This window comes from Papaver somniferum, chromosome 7, assembly GCF_003573695.1.
Source record: "Papaver somniferum cultivar HN1 chromosome 7, ASM357369v1, whole genome shotgun sequence".
NCBI lineage: Eukaryota > Viridiplantae > Streptophyta > Magnoliopsida > Ranunculales > Papaveraceae > Papaver > Papaver somniferum.
In genome coordinates, this window is record NC_039364.1 from 224,390,245 (window position 1) to 224,408,483 (window position 18,239).

The following is an 18,239-nucleotide window of genomic DNA, read 5'->3' on the forward strand; positions in this document are numbered from 1 at the left end:
TATAAGTGACGTATGTCTTTTAGGCGTATGTTGAAGTAGCGCCTGTGTTGGGTGTGTTATTGAGTCCGCCCAAGCATACCTTGATTTAATCAACGCCCCAGTCAAGCGTGGATTGTATCAGCGCTCAACCAGCGGACGGATTTAATATCAACGCATGATATCAGGCGTTATTTCTATTTGCACCGCAGTAAACTTTAGTCTTTTGCCGTTGTGTTTGAGCATTGAAAATACCAAATTTTTTTGGTCTTTGGTCTTGTTTTTAGTATTTAATCGAGTCCATGACTGTGGTTGCTCTAAGAAAACAAAAAAACGAGATGAAATAGAATCATATATAATGATGAAGGGGATCAATCAATCCTAATCCAAATAAAAATAGGGAAATGTAAGAAATGATCCTACAATTAAGACCCGATCTACAAAAGCATCACACTGCTACAAACCATTTACAAAATGGTCATAAAACCGTTTGGGTCAGAGTTAAGTCGTACTGGGTCCACCACTCAGAGTTAAATGATTCTGTAAATTACGTATTTATTCTCGAATTTGGGTTAATTGACGAGATGAAATCTAACAATACCTGGTTCGCCTCTTCCATCTCTTAAACTTATTTTCACCGCCGCACTTCTTTCTCTTTCACTCTTATTAACCTTATTATTTTCTCTGCAACTGGTTGAAGATGGAGATTTAGTGTTCTTATGAAGATGAAAAGTTAGATATGATGTTGTTATAAGTATTTGTTTCTGTATTCTGAAAAGCGTAAAGGGCAAGCTGGTTGTTAAACTGATGATTGAGACGCAAAAAATCGCATACAATTTCAACAGGTAATGTTCTTTCACCCTTTCTAGCAGTTCGAATCGCTTTTAATTTGGTTTTTAGTTTTGGTATTTTTTCAGAAACCGTAATTAGAATTTGGAGATTTCTTGGAAACCCTAATTTCAGTATTTAAATCTCCAATGAAATGTAATTGCATGATACTGATAGTTTTGGTTTGTGTAAAATGGTGTCGAGCATGATAGTCAGGTCTTCTGTTAATGTTTTTTTTTTTTTTTTGATACATGAACCTCATGATTTACAGTGTTAAAACTTAAAATGGTTTTTCCCCATAATTGAGTATTAAATCCTTTCATTTTGATCCATGATTTTGCATATGTTTGTTTGTGTTTTAAATAATGCCTTGCTCTTATATATGTGTGTAGATGGTTAGGAATTGAGTGATTTCTCAATTAAAACTCTGAATTTTCCATGGAGCTAGCATGTATGATAGAATGTCTCACCGAACATTTATAATCACAGCGCGGACAGCCCTTTTAGAGGCTAGTTTCGGTGTGTATTGGTGGGGTTTTATCTAATGGTTTCTTTTCGAGAAATGTTTGTTGTGGTGTCCTCTATAACTTCTCCAAAGGGCATGTCGTTTGGATCTGTAGTTTAGAAGTTACAGCCTAAAATGCACAGGCAGTAGCAACTGATTTCCTTGAATGACAGCAGGTGGCAGAGTTTTGTTGATTAGTTTTGGAGTAGTTGAACTCTGAACTAGTCCTGAGAGTCTCCTAAGGAGTTGTAGAGGGACATCTCTAGTTTCCAACTAGATATAATTTGTTTATTTTCATTGAAAAATGAAGCTTGTCGAGAATTTTTAATATATGCAGTCAAAGCTGAAAATCCTAAAATGGCAGGTTGTGTCATGGTCTGTTGGTGACTGTTTAAGCGACCATTTGAGTTATTTATCTGTCTATAGTTTTTATATGATATAATGCATGGTATGGTTTGTAGTGAGATGATTTATGCTTTCATTCGAACTTTGTTGAAGTCTATAAGAATTGTTGAATGTAGGTAGTCAAGAACACCGACTTGAATTAAGCTTACCGTATTGCCCATTTAGTTGATCATGAATTGATGACTTAACGTATATGGTATGGATGTATGAAATCTGTAGCTTCTAGCTTACACTTATAGTGGTCTATATGTTGATTGTGACTACTTGTCAGATAGGTGGTTCTATGAATTCACTTGACATAAAAATGTTTTGAGTGTTAAAGTAAGGATTCGATTGTTAAGTGCTTGATTATAATAAGACTGGAAGTTATGATTTGTGGGTTTATACAAGACTGTATGCAGAACCTCTTTCGTTGTGCCATGATGATTACTAGTGCTTAAATATAGTTTGTTTCCGGGGGAGTTTTGAGTTATGCTCTATGATGGTTGTCGTGTGGAAATGTATTCTAGGATGATTAGTTTCATTTGAAGAATAGTTGTCCTCGGAAAGATGGTATTTATATAGCCAGTTAGTTTGAAAAACCCTCAATTGCTACTGTATGCGAGTGAGTACTCTAGTCTTCGAGTTTATTAGTGAGTTGTATCACTCCATTTTGTTTTACTGTTGTTGCTGATGGTGGTGACGGAAAGTTATATGGGTTGATGATGGTTAAAATAGCATCTGCTTGTAAGATTTTTGGCTTTTTTTCCTTCTGTTTGCTGATTTAATGTGATGGTTTTGAAGATGTTGATAGAGGTGGTAATGGACCTCCGCTGCTACGGTGGTTTTGGAGATGTTGATGGAGGTGGTAATGGACTGCTGCTGCTGCTGCCGCTGCTTTGGTGGTTTTGAAGATGGGGTGGGAATTGCTGTTGCTGTACTGGTCCGCATTCAGCACATGACTGAAATGGCTCCAAAAGGCTCACCATTCCGCATCCAGGGGTCTAAATGGTGCCCATCTATCTGATTAACTATGGTTAAGTTTCTCGTGTTATAAGTGAAGGGTATATAAGTAAAAAATTGGGACCGTTTTTTTCAAAACTGTTAGATCCGATGGTAGATGACCATTTTGTAAATCAAATTCAAAAGTGTGATCATTTTGTAAACCAAATTACAAAAGTATGACTAATTTGTAATTGGCCCAAAAAACTATCCCATTATTATAACAAATTACAAAAGCAAAATCAAAGATATACCCACCCAGCCCACTGCACTTCCTTCTTGATTGTTCTGAAGATCTCTCCCTCTTTCATTCAGGTATTTGTCTCTCATTTCTCCGTTTTCAACTCAGATCTGTTCTCACTGCTCATAGCTGTATGATTCATATTTATGGATTCCTGTTTTGTTGAGAAATCTGTCTTACTATTATCATGTTGAATCAGATAGGGAAAGAATTTTTTTTTTTTCAAAGATATTAGTATAAATTGTTGGTCTGTATAATTGATTTTCTTTAAAATCAAATCTGATTTAAGGCATATAAGGTTTGTTCCACATACATAATTGGAGAGTGATATGATAATTTAGTCAATTATGGATCCAACTTGTTTAATAACTACTATGCTTGGCTACAGTACAATTTAGTATCTACCCTTTTTGGCCATACAAGGAGATGGTTAGATGGATGGCTTTTGAAGTGGTGATCCTCATTTAGAATCACCTTTTAAACAAACAATCAAATGAGGGTTTTTAGTTTACGATGTTTTTGGACAACCTGTAGTTGGTCAAATTTAGAAGCATTCTTGAAGTTTTGCAATTAAGGTGTTGATCAATGCGGTGTTAAGGAGAATTCGATGCTAACCAACTTTTGAGGTTCCAATTATACTATTGCACTGTGAGGATGAGTGCAGTTCAATCTTTTCAAGGATTTCATAGAATTTCCTTGTTCCGTTCATAACTTGGAGAAAGTCGTGGTTTATGCACTTCAGATGTCATTCAGTACTTGAGTTAAATAGAGTTAAGTAATGCACTATGGGAACTCTTTGTTTATTTCCCATGTTTTGCTGTTAATGTAAACACACTTTTCCTTTCCTCATAGGTATTTCCAACAACATGTCGATGGTAGCGACAGCCGAAGTTTGTGACGCAAACCCACCACTCATTCATAGTGGTGAGCTTAGAGCTCTACAACCTATTTTCCAGATATACGGGAGACGTCAGGTGTTCTCTGGGCCAGTAGTGACCCTCAAGGTCTTTGAGGACAACGTTCTTGTTCGTTAGTTTCTTGAAGAGAAAGGTAATGGCAGGGTTCTGGTTGTTGATGGTGGTGGAAGTTTGAGGTGTGCAATTTTGGGAGGTAATCCTGTTCAACAAGCCACTAACAATGGATGGGCTGGCATATTGATCAATGGTTGTATTAGAGATGTCGATGAGATCAATGGGTGTGATATTGGAGTTAGGGCTCTGGCTTCACATCCAATGAAAGCCAATAAAAGGGGAGTTGGAGACAAGCACGTACCCGTCATTATGGCTGGAACACGTATATTAGATGGTGAGTGGCTTTACGCAGATACTGACGGAATTCTTGTGTCAAAGATGGAGTTATCAATTTGAATGAGTAACTTAATCTGCAGCCATTTTTACGGAAAAATCATGTCATTGTTACATTCTCCACCCTCTCTACAATCCTGTCTGTGTTCCTATTTGAGTTGTTGTTACCAATTGTTGATTATAACTACTGATTTCGGTGCTGATTGTTCTTGTTGTATATCGACCAGCAAAGAACTTTTTGCGGTGTTTAAATTCCTTTCTCAGCCAAGACATTTGCATCCTGCCGTTTATATCATGTCTAAACAATTGATGTACTGGTTTCAGCATCTGCAATATATGAAAATTTACTACTACTTTTTTATCTCCAGCAACTGCATGGAGAATACTTTGCTTATGCAGAGATTTTGGGATAATTGCAACAAAAATTCATTTGTGCACAGTGTTATTGTGAAAGCATAGGGAGTTGCTTAGAAGGCCACTCGCAAATCCGGTGTTGCACCTCCTAACCCCCAGTATCAATTGGACTTGCTGGGAAGTTGGAACTTCTTACTTTTTAGAATATTCTTGGAAAGATGTGTAATTAGCAAGTTTTTATTGGTTAGCTCGAATGGTCCCCGACAACCAAGTTAAGCACCAATGAAATAGCCGGAAGTTCTTGAAAACAGTTTGTCTATTAGCTCTACAGATTGTGAAGGACTGGGAATCAATACTTCTCCTTATAAACAGACATGCTCGTGAGTTTCAAATACCGCAAACCACTTGAGCGCAACATACTGAGATTTATAGAGCAAGGAAAATGGACATTAATTCGGAAACTTTAGTTTTTGGTGGTGCACCATTGCTAGTTTGGGTACTGCTAAAATGGTGGAATGAAATCTGGCACATAGGTCCTCTTAAACTTCGCTACGGTGGTTACGTTAAGCTTCCTCCAGGTACTATGGGTTTGCCTTATTTTGGCGAAATGCTGAGTTTTCTTTGGTACTTCAAAATCCTTCGCCTACCTGACGAGTTCATTGAAGCCAAAAGGCAAAGGGCAGTTTTTGTGCTCATTTTATGTTTAATAATGTATACATGTATGACATGGCTTCTCTTAAATGTAGCGCACACTTTTATTAACCATAGCCAAAAACGAAAAACCAAAAGTTAAAATGAAAAACCAAACAAGTTTTAAGGTTTTTTCTTTTTTTTTTTTGCTAACAATTAAACTTACTTCTTCCTCAAAATCAAAATAAATCCTAATTTTTTTCTTAATCATAATACTTAAAATTAATTATAATTGTTTTTTTAGTATTCTCATAAATTGAACAAATATGTATAAACCCTAATTCTTATTTTTTCCCAAACACGAAACAAACTCTCTATGTGTTTGGTAACCATTATACTAATCAATTATTTTAATCATAATTGAAAAAATCTATTATTTCCATAAACAGAAAAAACTTGTTTTGAATATTTATTATAATCAATTATTTTTTCTAACAAACTCAAATTAAAAATTTTCATTCTTATTTTCTCTGAACCATCAAGAGAGACACAAAAACAGCATAGGACTAAAAAAAACTCCTAGATCATTGTTCTTTCCTCTCCTTTTTGAGATTATCATTCTAAGATAATTAATTATTTGAAAAAGTGTAAGGGAAAAATTATTTTAAAAATGATTATATTAAAATCATTTATCAATTTATGATTATCGATAATCATAAATAAATAATCATAAATTTTACCAAACAAGGCCTTACCTTAAAAAATTTCACAACAACGTCAATCAAAATGGAATTACCTAAGATTTTAATTCTTGTCCTAAGACCATTCTCCTATGAACTCCATAGACATAATCTATAAAAAGAAAAAATCTATAAGATGATGTTTTTTTTTCTTCTCAATCATGATTATACTAAAATTGATTGAGGGTGTTGATTATTCTTAAGAAAAAAAGACATTAATTATGTTAAATATCTTATATAAACTTGATTAGATAGTTAAATTTTTTATTTTTGTTTTTATTGATGTTGATCGAGGGATTTAATGGTTATCTTATTATTATGGGCTATATATAATAATTATACATAATTTTGTGGGCTATGTTGAATGATTATAAAGGTTTGTTTGGTTAACTTAAGCACTTATTTTAAATGGGTTATGGTTAATAAATGTGTGGGCTACATTTGAGAGAATCCTATGCTAATTCAAATATCAACTCAATGTTCATTAGATATGGTGAAGGAGTAGGAGTGTACCAGACTTGCCTCTTCGAGACACCATCTATCATCTCCCGTTCTCCGGCTTCAAACAAGTTTTTCCTGCAGCAAGACGATATTCCTGCAGCAAGACGATATTTTTCCCATCAATTGGCCTTCAAATGAACTTTTAGGTGAATCATCTGTTGCTGTTGTGAATGGAAAGGCTCATACTAGACTAAGAAGATATGTTTTTAATGCGATCAACAGTCTCGACGCTCTTAAGAGAATTGTTCTAGTTGTGCAACCTAGAATTTCATCGTCTCTTCAGTTGTGGGCCGACAAAGGCACACTCAATGGAATGAAGGAAACCAAGAAAGTATAATTCTCATTCTTTTCTCTAGTATTTCGTAGAGTAGAATATCTCCAAATATTTTCCAATAATTTACAGGTAACCTTTGCAAATATTGGGAAAATGTTTGTTAACTTTGAGCCAAGACCTGTCTTGGATTTGCTTGATGGTTATTTCGCTGGCATTATCGGAGGAGTGAGAGCTCAACGCATTAACGTTCCAGGAACAACATACCACCACGCTCTCAAGGTGCATATCCTGGTCTGCGTTTCTTGAAATTAATTGTGGCCTTGATTGATTGCATGACATGTCCATGGTGAACTCGGTAAATTTCTTGAAATTGTTTTGACAGTGTCGGAAAAGCGCGACAGACATATTTAGAAAAGAGCTAGAAAGTCGTCGATTGCATGCGAAAATCCATATTGAGGAGAGAAATGATCTCATGGATGGATTAATCAATATGAAAGATGAACAAGGGAAACAATTAGGTGATGAAGAAGTTCTTGATAACATTGCGTCTCTAGTAATTGCTGGATACGATCCACTTCTCTCGCATCAATGTGGGATCTCTATTACTTGGCGAAATTCCACGACGTTCTCCAAAAACTGACGGTAAGTGATAATTTAGATATGAACAATAGTTGGTCTAGTTTGAAATGTGTCTCACAATGTAACTCAATGCAGGATGAGAACCTTGCAATGACTCACAAGAAGAATGGTGATTTCATAACTGCAAAAGATATTTCATAATTGAAGTACACAAGCAAGGTATTTCACCAGAACGAGAACTTTTGATATTTGATCAATGACAAAACCATATACAATGCCATAAATTTCAATGCTGAATGAAATTGCAGGTGGTAGAAGAAACTATTAGACTTGCCAATGTTGCACCATTCATTTTCAGACTAGTTATAGAAGATACAGAATACCAAGGTAGAAAATCAAGCTTCATACTTACAAAATTAGTTTAATGAGTTAAAAGAAGATAATGAATTTGTTTTTTTTTTTTGTTTTTTTTTTGCTGGTTATAAAATACCAAAAGATTGGAAAATCATCATTTGGCTATGCCATCTTCACACAGACCCAAGGAATTTTAATGATCCAATGTCCTTCAATCCAGACAGATGGAATGTATGAAACCATGCATTAAGAGCTACAAGTAAATAAACCATAACAAAACTAAGAATAAAAATTGGTTGTTTTTTTTGAAGCATTAAATTGGTTATGATTGTATTTGTATATTGCATTATTGTTTCAATATTTTTTCAATCTTTATGTGTAAATAACTCGTTTTTCTGTTTTTTGTTTTGTTTTTATGGTTTGTAGGTGGGAACTAACAAATCCAGGCACGAAAATAACGTATCTTCCCCACCCAAAACCTGAAGACGGGCTCCAGATCAAGTTCAAGCGCATTTGAATATCGTTTTAGTTGCATGACCACTTAGCTATAATTTTTTTTCTTTCTTTTTTTAGTGGCTCATAAATAATACTAGTAATTAGTAATTACAAGTTCCAGGAATTAAACCCCTACCTTCTCCAAGTGAGTGAGGATGAGAACCATATCAAGTCTCTTGAAAAAGCATTTATCCATTTATTTATATAATATCGTCTTAAGTTGTTTTAGAAAATGTTTTTGTTTTATTGGAGGTTGTTTGAGTTGTGTAGTATCATCTTTGTTTTACACGAATTTTTACTCAACAAAAAGGACTAAACATAGATTGCTGAAGTTCTATTGTCAGGCTGGACACTTCTCAAAATAGAGGTTCGAACTTGTTTTCGTTCGTAAAATTTGCTTGACATAATATTATTCTTTAGAGGTTTAATCCTTTTTTACCGCCAGCATATTCGAAATTCTGTTGTTACAAGATCGCTACCATCATCCAGTATCAAAAACTTGAATTTTGACATAATTAACGCATATACCTGAATATTCTCAAGTCCTGATTCTTCATTTGGTTGCTCAACGATGGCATTACAAAGAAACCAAATTTTATTTCCTCGATTACAGAAAGGGTCAACTCTCATTCAAACTAAATGACTTGGATTAAAAAAGATCAAATTAGGCGCTACTATGGGACGTGAACTAGTCCACTTTCAACCAAATTTATTCATATGAAAAAGTGAGTGAAAGTGGTACTGAGAGTTTCAAGAGCAGCAGCTTGGAAAAAAAATTGGATGAGAAGTTGATCGTCTTGCTTTCAAGCAAATTTTTCGGGTTCTTCATATTTAACAGAGAAATTCAGGTTTTATTATTAAAAAAAAAACTAGAACAACTAATGTTCTGTCGCCTGAGTTATAATTCTTCTCCAAGCGGCTGGCGACCAACCTCCTAATCTGTTATATTTGCTCAAACATGATCCAAAAATCACTCCCCCATTTAGTATCTCGTTGGATTTGAAAGTGAATGAGCCATAACCCTTTCTCTTAAAAGCATTGAACTATTAAGTTTTTGCTATACAAAATATTTCTATAGGTGGTGTTGCACAGGTCAAAAAAAAAAGGTATCATGGGAATAATAAAAAATTATGCATGAGAGACACTAGTAAATATTTTAATCCTAATATATGTATTTGGGTGTTGATTCTCTTAAAATAGGAAACAAAAAAAATTTGGATTTCATCGTCATTTTTCTTATTAATCCCTTTTATCTCATTTCCCAAAACAATAAACATTAACTTGTTTGTGTGATGCCCATACATAATAAATAGGGTAACATGTGGAAGAATCATCTTGAAATTGGAGTTCCATCTATCTGATGGGACAATCAAAATCCACTTCGCATTCAGATGGAGTATTAGATACATGGTCTGTGAACAAGCCTTTCTCGAAGTTCTTTTCGTAATTCTGAAAGGGAGGATGTAGATTTTGTCTTAACTTCCAAATAGCATACCAAGAAAAACATAAGATGCTTAATGAGAAAAAAAAATGTAGTGTTTCATTCCGTCACAAAATATTCTTCAACCAAAACCTGAAAAGGAGTATCCATACTAAAGCACACACTTACATATACGGATACCAGTTTTATCCCTAACCGTAGTTAGCAGTTGCTACATGGTAAGGAAGAACTTGGCATCGACATAATTAGGGATGTAAAGAGTTTTGTTTATAGAGATATACTGTTGGATAAATATCTTCGTTACTGATTCCTCAATAATACAATTGTGAATTATATCCACCAACTCGTTACAAATCTTTGTAATAATGGTTTTGTTATGTATTACATCTCGTAATACCAACACCAAAACAAGAAAAGGATAAAATAGAGAAAGATGATCAATCTTAAATACATTAAACAATACTTACTTGAACCGAGGCGATTAATCTCTTTCCTTAAGATGTTATTTGTCCCGTATTATATTGTAACAGTTTCATAACGACACGTCTCCTAAGATACAATGGTTCCATTTATCATTAGCATGACATTATAATAACGACGAATACGACTAATACAATCAGATGATGTACAAACTCTTCTTTGACCCTTGATTATGAATGCAAACTACAATTTTGTAATACTAGTTTAGGACTCTAAAAACCCATAAATGGGATGAGAATGGGTGTGGTTTATATGGATTCAAGGAGACTTTTAGAGAAATCCTTTCGCAGAGAGTCACATCCTTTCATGGAGAGTCACATCCCTTAAGATAACACTTCAAAATGAAAAGGTTTAAGTGAGTGGACACATCCATTCACACAAGTTATGTCAATTTGAATTTCGACTAATTAAATGATATTCTTATTCAAAAACTCCAACAATCCCCCACATATTGAATAGAAATTCATGTAAATTTAATGTAGACACTAGAAAAAATTTGTACACGGAACATCACTGTACCGAGATAGATAACTTTTGGCTGTGAATCTTCCAGAATGAATACCTACCTGGTTTACTAGTTGTTCAGAGAACGTGATGTCTCGAACTGCTCAACTTTATGATGTAAATTGATGCAATAGATGTCTACCAACTTATTTCCTTACATGATTGGTTCTCGGTTGTGTTCATTTCGGTCCTGAACGTTCTCGATTTTTTGTGAGTGCTCTAGAGTAACATAGCCTTATAGTTATCATAGAAGCGACCTCGCTTCTAACTCATATAAGTGATTTCCTATTTGAAAGTATATTGCAATACTTTTCTTAGTCAGACTAATCTATAGGAATTATTAAGAGAAATTATCGACCTCTTACTTGACATGCAACATTGTTTCATCATAGAAATGGGAAAGAGAGTAATCTCTCACCGTGTTTCTGGTAGGTATAAATTTACAAATTGGTTGTCCCTTTTGAACCTAAATAACCATGGGATCTCCAATCGCTAGGTTGGGTTTCCGTTGTAAAACTACTCTATTTTCCGGATTGATACAACTCAGATACACTATTGATCGAATTTTATAGTGGTAAATAGAGTTGTCGTTCACTCGTACTTTGTTGGATTGATTTTAAGTTTTAATAAAATAAAAATACTATAAATAAGAAAATATATATACAAATTTTGTCACAGGATGAAGAGAGACCGGGACTCGGGATTCCACTGCTTTTCATGTTCACGGGGTTCATAAATTAATCCTAGACATTTACAGCTCAAAACAAAAGAAACAATAACTCTATTCTTTGCCAAAGTAGATTTCGTAAAACATCAATTGTAAATTACAAGCATGGTGTATCTAAAGCATCTAAGACTAAGCATACACTATCTAACAAGATAACAATTGATTAATAGAAATCATAAATCATTTAAAATTTGTGCAAAAAGTAAATAAGGAATTTATTAAATTACCCCAAGGATGAAATACAGCTTCCTCCGTCGTCCCAGTGATGGGTTCTAGCTCCACATGGTGAAAACACACTCAAATGAATTTTTCATTGCTCAAGAAGGTGTTTGCAAGGAGAAAAGGTATAAAGCAGTGTGTTTGTAACAGTTATAATTGTTACAGAACCCACTGTTATAAAGAAACACTAACAGACTGTTGCGAACTGGACTAAGTGTTACAGAAATTGTTACAAAGATAATCAAATTTGAAAGTAAAGGCAACGGTTTCTGCGACTGTCTATATGTGTTGTTTTGTGTTCTTTCTCTTCTTCTTCGTTGCAGCAATGGTGATTGTCTGCAACTCGATTCTAAGCCTCTGTTTTCTCCCCTAACTCTCCATGTCCCTTCTCTGACTTCCCAACAACGTCTATATACTCTACGGATCATCATATCTCGAATTTAATTTCCATATCTTCCCACATTAACTCGACAATATATTTTTGTAATCTCCCGTGTCTGCAGCTGTCAATTATTCTATTTTGATCTTCTCATGATGTTTTCTTACATATTTCACACTCCAGTATGCTGAATATATGCATATGATGTCATCGAACTCCCTGCAGCCACATAGAAAACATCCCAAAGTAAAACAGAAGAATACCGAGAATATTTAAACCTCTGTTTTATCGAGTTATGTCAGATCTTCCCTTTTCTTCTCCGTGTTTTTTTCTTAGCTGGCTTTCCCTTTATATCTTGGATTGATAGAGTCGAATCTTGTTGAGTAAAGAAGAAAATCTTCTCCCATGCAATACGTATCAACCAAATATCCTGATAACTCTCACTGCCCTGTTCTTGCTATTTTCTCGAATCTGGATGGATTGCCAGCCCTGTTTGGACGAAACAGGCCCAGTCTAAACAAAACCCACGAGAAGGTTGCAAAGAATCTCGTCCAAAATCACCCCTGAAAAATCTGTATGTTACCGGAATTTCAAACCAGTTTCCCGCCAAAAATCAGGTGAAGAAGGTGGAGTGCCCCTATCCTGTTCTGGGGTGCGAAAAGCACTGTGGTGCCCTTTAGCAAGTGGGTGCCCCTTATCCAAAGCGAGACTCCGAATAGCATGCGCCCTCCGGGTGCCAAAATCAACTTTTCGAGCCGAATTTTCCAAAAATGTTTATTTCCCAAAAATGCCTACAAACACATAAAATACCAAAATTAGTACAAAATTGAGTGCTAACAATATAGAAAATTGAGGACAACTTAGACACAAAAATGTGTCTATCAAATACCCCCAAACTTATTATTTGCTAGTCCTCGAGCACATTTATTCTAGAAAATAGAAATCATTTGAACCCCTAGGTGGCCCTAGTGGCGGAGTGTTGTCTCCGGAGGGTTTACCATAGGTGTACCCACAAAACCTTTACTCTAGACCATAGCTATCTACGCAGAACCTTGGACGGCACTAAAGAATCTCCTTGGTTGGCATACTCTCATTGACTACAGGAGGAAGTACCCTGATGCGAAATTGATTCCTTTAGCTGGCGTCCTTTATAGCCTAAGAGTTTCTTCAACCTAAGTGAATACTTTTTATACCAATCATCCTCTAAAAGATAACCCTATTAGATTTACGTTTAGATCAAATATACAGGTGAATAAATCTGTTTTCAATAAACAAAGCTAGCAAACCTCATAAATCCGGAATTTAATACTCCCGAAGAACAACCTAGATTCTTAACCACCTCTCAAGAACAATCTTCAAAAGATCAATTTTCATATATCTATCTTGAGAAATCATAAAATCTGGGACGAATAGAGCTTTGCAATTATTATCTATCTTTCCTGAAAGCGATTACGAAAACCTCGATAACAGAAAAGCATGATCAGTATTCGCGAACTATCAAGGTAAAGATAATCGGACCTGGATTTACGAATCCCCAAAGCGAAGTCTTTTAGTTGTAGACCTTATTATGTTTCTCGGAGGAAACTTAGGTCTATAGAGGAGGGCTCTAGAATCAACTAGGACACAAAGTATCATGGATTGAATTTCCCAGTTGAAAGAGCATATCTATTTATATAGTTTTCAAAAACCAAGGGTTGCATAGAATTCAAGCTAAGATAACTTGAGAATCAAGCAAACAATTTTAGGTCTTGAAAATAAAATAGAAGAGTATACATTAGGATCCGGTTCTGGAACCGTCTATAATGATTGTTCGGTTTGGAAAGTATGCAAAAGAACTAAAAGAAATCTGATGTTCATTTAAACACCTAAGAATTTAATCATGATGCACGCACATAAGTGTTTGAGTGATCAATAAAGTCTTAGAAGTGTTTGAGAGAGTTCTACTAATGCTAAACATATTTAAAAAAATAATCTTTGAGCATCTGCTAAAATCTACTGGGACGGATGGTACAACGGTCCGTGAACCGTTAGGATTTTTCACGAGTCAAGGTGCAACGGTTCGTGAACCGGGTTCGCCAACCCTACAAGACTACCATACTTAGCTAACCACGGTTCGTGAACTGGGTTCGCCAACTGCTATCCTATAATACCAACATCAAATTCAGTTCACAACGATTCGTGAACTATCCCCAACTAACTTTACAGTTTACGAACTGGTTTGCCAACTTTCCTGTATTTCTGAATCTCAGATATCTATGGTTTGCGAACTGGTTCGCCAACCTACCCTGAGCAGAAATATCAAATAATTCAATATTTCTCTCTTACGATGTTTGAAATATTCCCACGTGATAAAATTATTTGCATGTGAAATTTTCAATTGATCCATAAATTAATTCAAACAATAAATTGCTTAGCACTAATATTGTTTAAGGATCGTTAGACATCTTTGTTAAAGTCATATTTCGAGATTTTTAACAAGACAAGCTTGACTCGAAACTTTTTTTTCTGTAAATCTACTAAAAGTCATACGACATCGTGTCGACAGATAGAATAATAATATAGTGAGTGAAATAGAATGGTTCAGTCTTCATATACCTGATACAAAAGTTCTACAAATACCTTCGTCGATCTTCAGTCTTTGAGGATGATGTCTGATACTCAACTACCAAATTCTAATCTAGTCCGAGACTTGACTTAGTAGACTAGAAATCAAGATATAGTTTTGATCATCTAACATTGACAACAAGCTTGAGATAACAAAACTTGTGGGTTCAACCGAGCATTGCTCTAACAATCTTCACCTTTGTCAATTTTAGTGACAAACACTATTCAATACATATGGATTCAACAAATAAACTTTTCAGCTCAATCCACTATGCTTGACTTTCTTGGTTTTTCAACAAATATATTGAATTCTTCGTACTTCAAGTTCTTTTATGGCTCTGCATGCGTTCGTTTAACACCTTTGTTGTTAAAGATCCGTAGCGAATACAACTTATGAAAATACTCAAAATGAGATTTACTAAGATGAGATAATCACACTCTAATCATCGGTTGTTATACATAAACATAATATTGTTACTGTTAGAGCATTGGTTGGTCGAACTCGTAAGCGTTACTATCTTAAGTTTGTTTGTCAAGTTTAGTTGATCAAAACTATAAGTCTTGATTTCTAGTCTACTTATAGCTATGTCTCGGATTAGGATAGAATGTGTAGTTAAGCTTTAGACTTCATGGTATTCATTGATTGAAGACGAAGATCTACTGAGGAGAGATTGGAGGAACTTCATCAACAAAAGGTATATGGAGACTAAAAATTATTTATCACTCAGAAGTCTATTTTATTTTATCTCCTAATGAGACTAAGTCATATAGTTACATAGACTTTTATATTACACACATTTGATATTTCGATCCGAGTTTATTTCACGTATCTATTTCTCGAAATACGAGTTGAAAGCTTTTTGCTTTATCTACGTTCATCATTATTCTTGAAAAATTTAGTTGGAAACAATTTATTTGTTGGAAACTAAATAATAAGTCAAAAGATGATCATGTGAAAATTTCCTTGAAACATCTTACATGATTTGTGTGAGACAATCATTTGATGCCGACTCGGAAAGTTTCGTATTAATCATTCAATCACTTGAAAATTACTTATAAGCTAATGGTATGTGTGAGACAGCCATTGTCATCTTATAAGGATGTTTTACTGATTGAAATGGGAGTTTAGAACAATTAACCTTTGTATGGATACAACACAGTATGCATACCAGTATGCAAACTGTTTTGGTATGATTCAGGTCCGAAAACCTTGTTTGCATACCAGTATGCGAACAATGTTAACTGTTGAAGTCCGGGAACCAAGTTTTCATAGAGTTAGGTCTGGGACTGCTGTTTGCATACCCGTCTGCAAACGGCTGGACAAGACCAAAGTCTGGATGTTATATATAGTTTGCGTACCAGTTTGCATTAGTGGTTAAAGTTCTAAAATCGGTTAAGTATGTTTTCATACTCATGAACAAATACATTTATAAATTAAGGAATGCAATCTTTGCAAACCGTAGCTTAATGTTCATGAACTGATTTCAGTATTAGTACTTTGTGTAATTACGAATCAATCCGATTTTGCTTCAATTGGTTCATATATATTTCTATGAGATAGTGAACAATTTAACAACTCTGTTAGTAACATAATTAGATTCATTTGATTATCTTTCATGATTGATTGATCATCATATTTGATCTAGAAGTGTTAGATGAATGTGGTTAAGACAAAAGTGTTTATATGGCTAACTTCGGTTAACTTTTGTTGAGCCAACTCAATATACACGTTTAAGTACGGTTACCATGTCTAAATGAAGGTATATTTTATTTGTGTGTAACAAGCTAAGACCATCTAACAGTTGAGAGATATTGCTTTGGTTTTAAGAAAACTTAGCTTGAATCTTAAATCAGGATTTCATCTAACGGTGAATATTGAATGCTTTGTTAGTAATTTATCTTAGTTTTGATTGAAAGAAAACCCTAATTTGAAAGATTATATAAGGGAGAACTCTAGCAACTGGAAAACTTAATCCCGACACTTTCCTATGTCCTAGTGGCGACTAGAGTCAACTCTCATTTAACCTAGGTTTTTCCAAAACCATTATAGGTTAACGACTTGAAGACTTCATTTGGGATTCGTGAAGCCAGATCCAACTATTTTCTCCGTAGTTGCGCATTCTGATCTTACTTGTTCTATCATATTGAGTACTATCTTCTCTAAGATTTGCTCGAGATTTATCTCCTATAGGTAAGATATAAAAAGTAATCACAAAGCTCTTCGTCTCATTCTTTGTGATTCCACAATAACTTCTTCTACTACCATAAAGTTAAGTTATTGGGAGTATAAGATAGGATTATCAATTGGTTGTTGTTCATCTTGATTTATCAAAATACAGAACAAAAACTTCATAGGTACTTCTGTGGGAGACCGATTTATCTATCAGAATAGACTTATCTGTGAGAGACAGATTTGTTTATAAGTCTTCGTCTTTGGGTCGTAGCAACTCTTAGTTGTGGGTGAGATCAACTAAGGGAATCAAGTGCATAGATTCCTGTTGGGATTCAGAGGCGTAAGGAACGCGACTGTACTTATCGATGTGATACTTGGTTAGGGATCAACTATATTCCAGTCCGAAGTTAACTTGTAGTAGGCTAGTGTCTGTATCGGCTTAATACAGTGTGGTGTTCAAATCTGGACTAGGTCCCGGGGTTTTTCAGCATTTACGGTTTCCTCATTAACAGAACTTCTGGTATCTGTGTTATTTCTTTTTCGCATTATATTTTTTATATAATTGAAATATCACAAGTTGTGCGTAGTTCAATCAATTGGAAAATCCGACCTTTGGTTGTTGGATATAAATTGATTAACACTTGGGTATTGGTCTTTGGTACCGTCCAAGTTATTTCTCATATTAATCGGGCTCACAAATTTCTATCTGTTCGGTTGCAGGTTGTATTGAAAAATTGAGATATAAATCTTTGATATCTTTCTTGGTTGAGCTTGTGCTCTCGGAATTATATTGGAGTTAGTCCATACAGATTGCCGAATGAATTATTGGGTTTGGTTGTTATACCCATGCTTTTCAGTTACCTTCCTCAAATTTCAATTGCACCACAACTTTGAAGCAATACTAGGGTGATATGTTCTCCTCGTTAGTCAATACTTACTTCTTTTTAAAAATAGGTAAAACCTATAGATAATAATCCACTCCACCTTACAAGATACTCCGAAAAGCCATATGTAATGTAGTAAGATACTACTTAATAATTTCCCCCCTTTTTGTCAACAAAATTGGCAAAAACAAAAAATCGGGATCAAAATGAATTAACCAAAGGAGTATTCAAGACTAGAGAACACATACCAACATTTAGTTTAGACAATTTCACTAATTGTTGCACCCTGACTCGTGAACTGCCTATATGGTTCACGAACCGTTTCACCAACGGTCCCAGTAAAATTTTAGCAGATGCTTAAAAACTTATTTTTTAATATGTTTAACATTTCTATGAATATCATAAACACCTATAAGACATCATTGATCACTAAAACACTTGTGTATGTGTATCATGATTAAATTCTTATGTGTTGAAATGAACATCAAATTGCTTATAGTTCATATGGCATATTTGTCAAAGAACGGTCACTCTACACGGTTCCGTAACCGAACCATTATGTATATTCTTCAATGTGATTTCAAGACTAATTTTCACATGATTACTTGAAATCCTAATTAGATTTTTATCTAAACAGAAAAAGTGCTTGCTTGAATCTCAA

General features: G+C 34.7%; 1 pseudogene; it reads left to right on the forward strand.

Annotated features, from left to right (window-relative positions):
* Positions 1 to 3,788: 3,788 nt before the first annotated feature.
* Positions 3,789 to 4,579, forward strand: LOC113299679 (annotated as a pseudogene).
* Positions 4,580 to 18,239: the final 13,660 nt, after the last annotated feature.